Here is a 10,294-nt window from a genome sequence, read left to right as displayed (position 1 = left end):
ACTGATTTTCAACGAACGAACTTCAACTCACAAGAAAGAGTTTGCACCAGGGAGATTGGAAAAAAGCGGGCTACAACATCACGAAAGGAACCCACCAAGAGAGTGTAACCATAATTCAGAGAGCAGAAGATGGATCTGGACTGAGAAGTAAGCCTTCAAGAGTTTTCCACGTAATCGTATCCAGATTCGCTCAGGAGTTATCGAGTGATTTGCAATTGTAACTGCCAAGTCATCGACTATCGAGTGAGGAGTACGTATAATTATTCTTTACAGCTCCCACAACTCTTTTTCACTATCACTGTCACTACCCGTATCCGACTATTTTTGAGATTTGCAAAGTTTATACCATTGTGAGAATCTGAATCTGATACAATTACAGTGACCATTGGGCCGTCTGGTTGGTTTTTTTCTCTTTGAGTTTGAGTTTGATGTTTTTACTTTGAGTTTTACTTGTTTGTTGATTCTATCTGGATCTGGCTGCCCCACGTATAGCGGTGTTCGTGGGGAGTACGTGACAGAAGCGGACTATTTCGTTAACTGTTTACTTGTAAATTCCCATTTTGAAAACATGTATACGTGACTTTTTCAGATTAAAAATCTGTCGGCAATGTGGAAAAGAGGTTGAACTGGTAACAAGAACAGTGAGCTGGTTGATCAACTTGATGGCATGGCTGTACCAAATCATTCAATTGGAACGGAACCGACAAAAACACCAATGTTTCCATTCTTCTTTGTGCTGAAAGTTTACACTGACAGGGACAAGTAAGTGACATTTTAAACTCTTGTCTTAAAGTCATATGTACTCAATGACTATACACGCTAATTGCTTTACCAACAGCTGGAGACATGCTAAATTAAGTTCCCTGCAAGATATTGTGGTCTAGGACCCCTTAAATGTTGAGATATTTGAATTTTTATTTTGATCTAGATCGTCCTATTTATAGATTTGCCAACAGAGGGAACGTTGACGCAAGGGAAATAACTCCGTGTCTTTGTTGACATCCTCACTTTTTCAGAGGCTAGAACAATCTGTAATGCATGTATATGGTCCGCGCATGGTGACATATCGTCATTACATGGTCTTATGGTGCGTTTGACATCGATTATGGGCAAACTATAACACACACACACACACACTCACACACTGACACACACACACACTGACACACACACACACTGACACACACACACATATTTAAACATCAAGTTTTTCTGTTCACTTTCAGTGATGGACGGCCTATCTGGTGGCCTGTAATTATTCCAGTGTCTTGGGGGCACAAGAGGCAAAACTGTTTGATGTTACTTTTTGTGTTTTTATTTCTGCATGCTTTATTTGGATTACTAGAAAACCTCTTTTTATTCCTTTGTGCAAATCTATTTGACCTTTATTCTTTTACTTTTAGTGAAAAACAAAACTGCCTGAGTTGGTGGGGAAGCTTCTGGACTCCAGGTAAAAAAAAACAGTCGGCAGGGTGATGACAGATGGCTGTACCAATGAGTCATTCAGATAGAAAAGGAAGCAGACACCAAGGATTCCATTCTCTGTGCTGAAATTGTGAAAAGTTGTACTCTTTAACCAGTAAGTAAATTATTAACAACAAATTATAAAATTTCATTTCAAATTTAATGTAATTTGCAATACGGTACTAGCATTAGCTGAATTTGGTATTTATGATCCACTTTTGTGTAATGTTTGCAACACACACACATACATTCAAATATAAACTGCGTCTGAATCAGTGATGGACATTTCTTGTTTGATTCACTGTCTTGGAGTTTGATCAAATTTTCAAACAAATTTTGCTTTTCTTGGGTGTGTGTTTGTTTTTGTTTAGCCCTTAATTATGATGCACAGACAGACACACACACTTAAAGACACACTCACTTTTAGGACCTTGCTTTTTTCATATTTTCTGTGAATAACCTTTGTGAATCATCAATCAACGGCCTTTTTAAGACACCCAGGGGTCCTTTTTAAGGCCTATTTTTCTCAGATATTTTGAGGTCTAACAAGGGGAGTTCCACTGTATGAGCAAGCCTTAGTTCTATGTTTAAGTATAACAATGGGTGAAGTGCATCTGACTTTATATTTGTCATATCATTTTAAAAGCCCCTAAAAAGTTTTGTTGATCATCATTATAAAAATACAGTCATGAAATTTCTGGCTGGATACTCAGTCCTCTCTTGTGTTACAGATGCTGTGAAGCGACAGGAGGTGCTCCTTCAGCAGATAAGGACAACAACAAAGAGTTTTGTATCACTTTATGGAACTTGTTATATCTTTCAGGGTCCTAAATGGAGGGTTTCACTGGAGCAGTGACTGTTGGACAACAAGTGCAGGGTGTGTTTGGACCTCCTGGATCAACATGTGTGCAGAACTGCTTAGGGCTTGAACTTCATGGGTGTGTGTAGGAAATTTCATATTAGATTTTGATATTAACATATTCCTGTGGTGCTTTTTAATTTAAATTATATGAGTAAATGAATATGTCTGTATGAATGTACGTATTTGCTGTGTCATTGTGGCATAGATATATAGACCAATAGCAATAACAAGACATACATGCTGTGAATATATGCTTTTATGCTCTCCTTGTACAAATCTGAATTAACTGAAATTTTTCTTAATGGCCAAGCACAGCCAGCTCTTTTCGACCTTTACATAGGGCCACAGTCAGAGATTGTAGAGTACACAGAGACCATTCATACTTCTTTGCGCTAAGGTAGGACTGCAGGTTATGTTTTTATCACGGCTTTGTCAACATACTGTCATTTCTGTCCGGCTGACAGTGCTGCAAACATTCATTGGATTGAAAATGTGTTTGTTATTGTTTGTGAACATCCTTTTTTAAAAGACCTGGAAAAAAGCCCCAGAACAGATTATATAATACATAATAATATGTAATTGAATTTAAATTTTCTTTTCAAATCAGTGTCTTTTTACTCCCGCAGTGGGGCACTGCGGTTATGAAATTAAAGGCCCCTCCTGTTTTTGGAACCGCAGGAGCTTTCTAGTTTGCTGTTAGGTAGATTTTTGGTTCCTCTTTCCTGTCATGCTCTCTTTTTCTTCATGAATTCTTTTCCTTTTTCTGCCTTCTTGCTCATTCACCTGTATTTTTTCCAAAAATCTCTTCTCTTGCCGCTTGTCTCGCGATTCATGTATAGTTTAATCTGTTAGTGTTCTGATGTAAGTCCAGCAGTAGATAGGTTAAGCCTATTTTAACATACTGGAAACTGGTAATCTTCCAGTAGGTATTAATTTAGTTTTACTAAAGCCTGCTGGGACACAAGTAATGGGTTAGTGCATTTGTAAACAGGAATCGCTTGACAAGTGGCCCCCTTCATCCCCCCCTTCCTCGTCCTGATATGGCTCTGCGTAGTCGGCTGGACGTTAAGCAACAAATAAACAAACAAACAAGTGTCTTTTTACAAACTAGCCTTTGTTATTTTTGTGAGTTTAAGTCAGATATCAACACATACTGAATGCATAGTTCAGTCTTAGAGTGGGAGAATGTTTGAGGCATAAATTGCTTTTGACAACAACAAAAGTTCCCGGTTGAATCGAGAAGCTCCCCCAAAATAATTTTATTACACATGCCTAAAGCCAGCATAGTGCAAGCAGATTTATTTGTGTATGTGCTTGTATGTACAAAGACAGATAATTTGTACAAGTGTTGGCTCTTCATTTTTAATTATTTTTTCAGGATCCTTGGGGGGTTCCACTATATCTGTGACTTTAGGACAACATATCGAGTTCTGGTGGTTTTTTGACCTAATGGATCAACATATGTGCAGACCTGCTGAGTGCTTGAGGTAAATTGGTGCATTTAGGTATATATTGTTTTGCCTACCTGAGAGATACCACCCATGTGTCATGATGTGATAAATGAACCATCTCTTCACAGGCGTGTCTATCATGTAAATGAGGTTGGTTCAAACAACATGTCTGTCAGGGATGTCATTTTCCATTGCTTATGCAAAATCTCCGAGACAAACTTCATTCTCAAAACACTCGCGAGAAAATGGCAAGCCCAAACGTGTTACGAGAATGACTTTGCATCTGTGACTTTGTAATCATGAGCAGTGGAATATATAAGGTCCCTGCCAGACCAGCTTGCCATGACCTCAATGATATGCCCATATGTGCGTGTATGGTTTAGTTACTACATGGGTTATCTCTCCGGTACATAGGAATTGAAAACAGAATACTTCATGGCTTGCTGTGTGGCACCAGATTTACACTTACTGCTTTTCAAATATTGAAATATTCACGACGGGCGCATTGTACACGCAAGCACAAGACCAAGTGCGCACGGAAAAGATCCTGTAAACCATGTGGGAGTTCGGTGGGTTATAGAAACACGAAAGTACCCAGCATGCCTCCCCCGAAATTGGCATATGCTGCCTGAATGGCGGCCATACACGTAAAAATCCACATGAGTGAACGTGGGAGTCTTAAGCCCATGAACGAAGAAACAGAAGAAGAAAAAATATTCACTTTTACTTGTGTAAACCCAGTAACACACAGTAGACTATGTAGTGTTCTCTATTTGTATCATTGAAACGCTTCTGTCCCGTCAATCACACTTTAAATTGCCTTATATTTTGGATGACATATGCCACCCCTTTGGTATTCCACTGATAATAGTTTAATGTTTTAGCTAAATAGTTTCAGCTAATCGCTATGGAGTATGCAAACACTGGAATTATATGCGATGAAACACTCAAGCTGCTTTCTCTTGCTTATAGCTGAGAGCAGCACTGTAGCTCAGTGACTGTCGGGTGGAGGATCCAATTCTGCCTGTTTCCGACATAATGGATCAACATGAGTGCAGACCTGCTGAGCGCCTTATCTTCTTGGGTGTGTATAGATGTATATACATTAAAGGCACAGTAAGCCTCCCGTAAACCATCACAGAGCTCCCCGAGTGTCTACATACAGTACAAGCATACTTCCATTTGAACGCTCACCGAACGGGAACATCCTGGCTGCTTTCTGTCGAGCGTGAAACATTTTCAAAGAATTTATTTTCGTGGACTTGGTCCTCTACAACAATGGCGCCTCGTTTTGGTGCTGGACGGCTGTTATGAATATTCAATACCGGAAATCACGCCCGGACAGTAAGCCTCCCGTAAACCATCACAGATACTGTCAGGCTTTTACACACAGTACAAACACCCTTCCATTTGAACGCTCACCAAACGGGAATATCCTAGGTGCCCTACGTAAAGAGCGAGCAATTTTTAAAGAATTAATTTTGCCGATTGAACTCAGGTCAAAAATGAGTTACTTCCCTTCGGGTCTCATTCTATCGATGTAAACTGGCGATAGCCGTGGATCGATGATTATCAGAATGTTTTTGGACCGTGGTGCGTTTTTGCGCTAGACCTAACTTTTAAAATCTAAATAATAAATTGACAGCTTGTCACACAAACATTCTTTAATCATAAAAGAATTCTTTTTTTATCAAGATAAGATCAGTACAATTCGAAGTTGTGAAAGTTTGAAAAAAGAAAAGCCCGGAAGCAGGGTCACGCAAGGGTCGTAGCAGACGGCGGTTTATGCATATACATGTATCACCGTTCCTCTCAACAGTCAAAAACCATCGCTAGAGTTTTTGTGAACCACAGCCGTTTGTTTCGTGCATAAAAACGTGCTATTGTAGATAAGCTCACATGGAGTCGCATTCAAATGACTAACTGACGACTACATTGTGAAACAAGAAGGGCAAAGCCCATACGACTCACATGCTTGACCTTGCCCTTTACATGACCTTGACGTCAAATAACTAAACCTAGCAATGACATCATACACTAAGAACTGCTTTACACATTTTTCCTACCAAAATACATGTGACCTTGACCCAAGGTCAAGGTCATCCAAGGTCATGCAACACAAAGCTGTTAATTCAAGACATAGGAAGTACAATGGTGCTTATTGGCTCTTTCTACCATGAGATATGGTCACTTTTAGTGGTTCACTACCTTATTTTGGTCACATTTCATAAGGGTCAAAGTGACCTTGACCTTGATCATATGTGACCAAATGTGTCTCATGATAAAAGCATAACATGTGCCCCAAATAACTTTTAAGTTTGAAACAGTTATCTTCCATAGTTCAGGGTCAAGGTCACTTCAAAATATGTATACAATCCAACTTTGAAGAGCTCCTGTGACCTTGACCTTGAAGCAAGGTAAACCAAACTGGTATCAAAAGATGTGGTTTACTTTGCCCTATATATCATATATAGGTGAGGTATTCAATCTCAAAAACTTCAGAGAAAATGGGAAAAATGAGAAAAATAGCTGTTTTTTAGACAACATTTATGGCCCCTGCGACCTTGACCTTGAAGCAAGGTCAAGATGCTATGTATGTTTTTTGGGGCCTTGTCATCATACACCATCTTGCCAAATTTGGTACTAATAAACTGAATAGTGTCCAAGAAATATCCAACGTTAAAGTTTTCCGGACGTCCGGACGGACGACTCGGGTGAGTACATAGACTCACTTTTGCTTCGCATGTGAGTCAAAAAGGGAAACTGGATCAGACTGGTTCACGATGGCTCAGGGGTAAGATAAACCACGCAAAAATAAATTATTTGAAAATAGTTCGCTCTTTATGGAGGGCACCTAGGATGTTCTCAATCGGTGAGTGTTTAAATGAAAGGGTGTTTGTACTGTAGTCTGTGTGTAAAAGCCTGACCGTATCTGTGATGGTTTACGGGAGGCTTACTGTGCCTTCAATTGTATTCATAAATTCACACACACACACACACACACACACACACACACACACACACACACACACACACACACACACACACACACACACACACACACACACACACACACACACACATACTGACAAAGACATTCATGCCTGCACACACGCAAGCACAATCATACACGCACCAGCACGTTTCAAACCCCCACCACCGTCTCAGTCGGTGCAGCTGTTTCGGAGCCTTTAGTCATCATGATACACACAGAGACGGACACAACTTTTAAAAGTTAGATATATATGCACTAAAAGCCACGGCACTTTAAGTTAGGTTTCATTATCATTCTCTTAAAGTTTGGCCCTCTTTGCTTCAGTCTGCATGCTTTCTCAGTCATACTGCTGTGTCATTGCAGGTTTCATTCCATGCTCTGGTGTGGGTGTCATAAGCAAGAGAGCCTCCTGTTCACTTCCAGCAGATGACTGCATGGTGAAGGACCTTGATACCACTTACAGACGTCAAAGCAGCTAGCTAGATGCCATTGGAGAACAACCAAAACTATTCAGCGGGTGCCATCGGCGAACATGAATACAAGTTACAGAACAGGAAAGCAGATATCACTGGCAAAGGGAACCGGACAGCAGCTACAATAAACTTAATCAGATGCCTGTAGCAAATAATCTGGACACCAATCACAAATCAAACAGATGTGGAGGACAGAGAACATTTCATGTGATTATTGCCACATATATAACCCTGTTTTGAAAAAAAGGGACATAACGCCACACTATATACTTTCTGGTTGCATGCTGAAAACTCTCCATTGGACATTTAGTGAATTTTGACTCACCAGGTCAGGAGAATGTCACTGATGGGGAGCATAATTAGGCTGACTTACAATGGGTAGACAGAATTGAACATTGTTGTTTTCTTGGATGGTTTTCGGGATAGACTTTACAAAGTTAACATACTGCTATGGTTTGATCAATTTCAAACATGACCACATTTGGCATTTTTTCAAAACCACATTTTTGACAAATATCAAGGATGTGTTGCGAAAGCATGTGTTCTTATTTTTCTGAAATGTTTTGAAAGCTAGATTTTTGATACTTTACAGGCTATTGAAGTTGGATGACCTGTAGATGTGACCCATGTAAAATTGACCCTCATAAACTTTTAAGTTCACAGAAAATAATAATAATAACAGAGAAATGGTATTATTTTGAATGTGTTTGAAGCAAGATCGTTGTAACTCAATAACCCCCCGCGGGTTAGGGGGAAGAATCTACCCGATGCTCCCCAGCATGTCGTAAGAGGCGACTAACGGATTCTGTTTCTCCTTTTACCCTTGTTAAAGGCATATGTACGCGCTCCCGTGTTTACAAAGTGTAGTTTGCCCATAATCGATGTCAAACGCACCATAAGACCATGTAATGACGATATGTCGCCATGCGCGGACCATATACATGCATTACAGCTTGTTCTAGCCTCTGAAAAAGTGAGGATGTCAACAAAGACGCGGAGTTATTTCCCTTGCGTCAACGTTCCCTCTGTTGGCAAATCTATAAATAGGACGATCTAGATCAAAATAAAAATTCAAATATCTCAACATTTAAGGGGTCCTAGACCACAATATCTTGCAGGGAACTTAATTTAGCATGTCTCCAGCTGTTGGTAAAGCAATTAGCGTGTATAGTCATCGAGTACATATGGTTTTAAGTGTTTCTTGTATAGAATATAGTCAATTTTTGTAAAGATTTTAGTCAAGCAGTATGTAAGAAATGTTAAGTCCTTTGTACTGGAAACTTGCATTCTCCCAGTAAGGTCATATATTGTACTACGTTGCAAGCCCCTAGAGCAAATTTTTGATTAGTGCTTTTGTGAACAAGAAACAATTGACAAGTGGCTCTATCCCATCTCCCCCCTTTCCCCATCGCGATATAACCTTGAATGGTTGAAAACGACGTTAAACACCAAATAAAGAAAGAAAGTAACTCAATAACTTTATCTGTGTAAGGTCACACACATACAGGGTTAGATGACATCAAGTCAGCTTGATAGTTTGCATTATTCAAGTTCAGATTGGGGTAGAGTTCCGGTCAATAATAGGGACAATCATTGTCTCCTTTGATTGTTCACAGAGTTTTCATGTACTGATGTAGGCATGGTCACTTTCAAAGCTAATCATAGAAATTTAACTTGGCTGTAGGGGAGATAATTTTGATAAAATATGTGTTGTGCTAAAGATGAATTCCCACAAAGAAGAGTGCTACTGCTATAATAAATCTGTTTCGTGCATTTTATTGTTACTTGTTCTGGTTAACAGGGTTATAAAAAATTGCATTAAAACTGTTTCTGCATTGGGACATTTACCAAAAATCAACAGCTTGGTTACTCACTGTGCAAGATGGACACCTTTTTTAAAATTATTATTTAATTGTCTTTTACATGTTAGTGGATATTTTAAAATGTTCTTACATAAGTTTGACTATTAATGCTCTGCCGAAAAATAAAAATAAAATTTAAAACATGTGATGAACCTTTACTTTCCTACCAAATGTGACAGATTGACAGCAGCGAGTGGCCTGATCGTGCACACACACATTCAATTCACACAACACAATTGATTCAGCAAAAATTGGGGCCACATTTACATCCAGTGTAATTTTTAAGGCTATGGTACTTTTTCAAGAAAGTACTGCAGTATACTATAGTAAACTACAGTAAAAGTACTATAGTACAAAATATACAGCAACAAAAGTACCACACTGTACTATAGTAAACTATAGTGAAAGTACTATAGTACAAATCTACCATGCCAAAAGTACCACGCTGTACTATAGTAAACTATAGTACAAGTACTATAGTACAAATGTACTATGACCAAAATACCACGCTGTACTACATTTTACTCTAGTAAACTATAGTACATGTACTCTAGTAAACTAGAGTTTACTATAGTAAACTATAGTTTACTAGAGTACATTTTTGCAAAAAAGTGACCAAAATACTATAGTACATTTAACTGTACTATAGTTTACTATAGTACATGTACCACAATGTACTATAGTACACACTAATGTATTGTACTATGGTACTTTTTGTACTATAGTTTACTATAGTACTAGTACTACAGTAAACTATGGTACACCATAGTACAATTCAATGTACCATAGTACTTGTACTATAGTAAACTATAGTATACCATAGTACAATTCAATGTACCATAGTACTTGTACTATAGTAAACTATAGTATACCATAGTACTTTTACTATAGTATACTATAGTACATAGTGTGGTACTTTTTTACTTGGGAGGTTACTGCGAAAAGGGCTTCTGCGTGCTGATCGGTCCTGTGAAGCAATCCATGTTGCAGTGAGGTAGCTACGTGTTTTGTCCACGTGTTTTAAACCGGAATTTCATTGTCCCCCAATTCATTCTCCTTGGGTCTGTTAATTTTGCTGGGTCACGGGGTCCTGCGTGTCGTGAATAGCCTGTTTCTGATAATAATACTTGTGGCGAAGGCGAGTCATATATGTAAGCAAAATTGCTGTTCTTGTTAGATCTGTTCAC

At 38.8% G+C, this 10,294-nt stretch overlaps 1 long non-coding RNA gene across 3 annotated transcripts; it reads left to right on the top strand.

The window, feature by feature from the left end:
* LOC138965123 (uncharacterized) lies at positions 1–9,252 on the top strand. Of its 3 annotated transcripts, none has more exons than XR_011455313.1 (7): positions 1–147; positions 590–762; positions 1,404–1,579; positions 2,288–2,402; positions 3,705–3,813; positions 4,750–4,861; positions 7,136–9,252. It is a non-coding gene; the product is annotated as an uncharacterized lncRNA (long non-coding RNA). The 3 variants fall into 3 exon arrangements; XR_011455312.1 differs by having other exon boundaries at positions 1–250; XR_011455314.1 differs by having other exon boundaries at positions 1–250; positions 2,196–2,402.
* The last annotated feature ends 1,042 nt before the right edge of the window (positions 9,253–10,294 follow it).

Source organism: Littorina saxatilis, linkage group LG4 (genome assembly GCF_037325665.1).
Source record: "Littorina saxatilis isolate snail1 linkage group LG4, US_GU_Lsax_2.0, whole genome shotgun sequence".
Taxonomy (NCBI): Eukaryota; Metazoa; Mollusca; class Gastropoda; order Littorinimorpha; family Littorinidae; genus Littorina; species Littorina saxatilis.
This window is presented reverse-complemented; position numbering and strand designations above follow the sequence as displayed.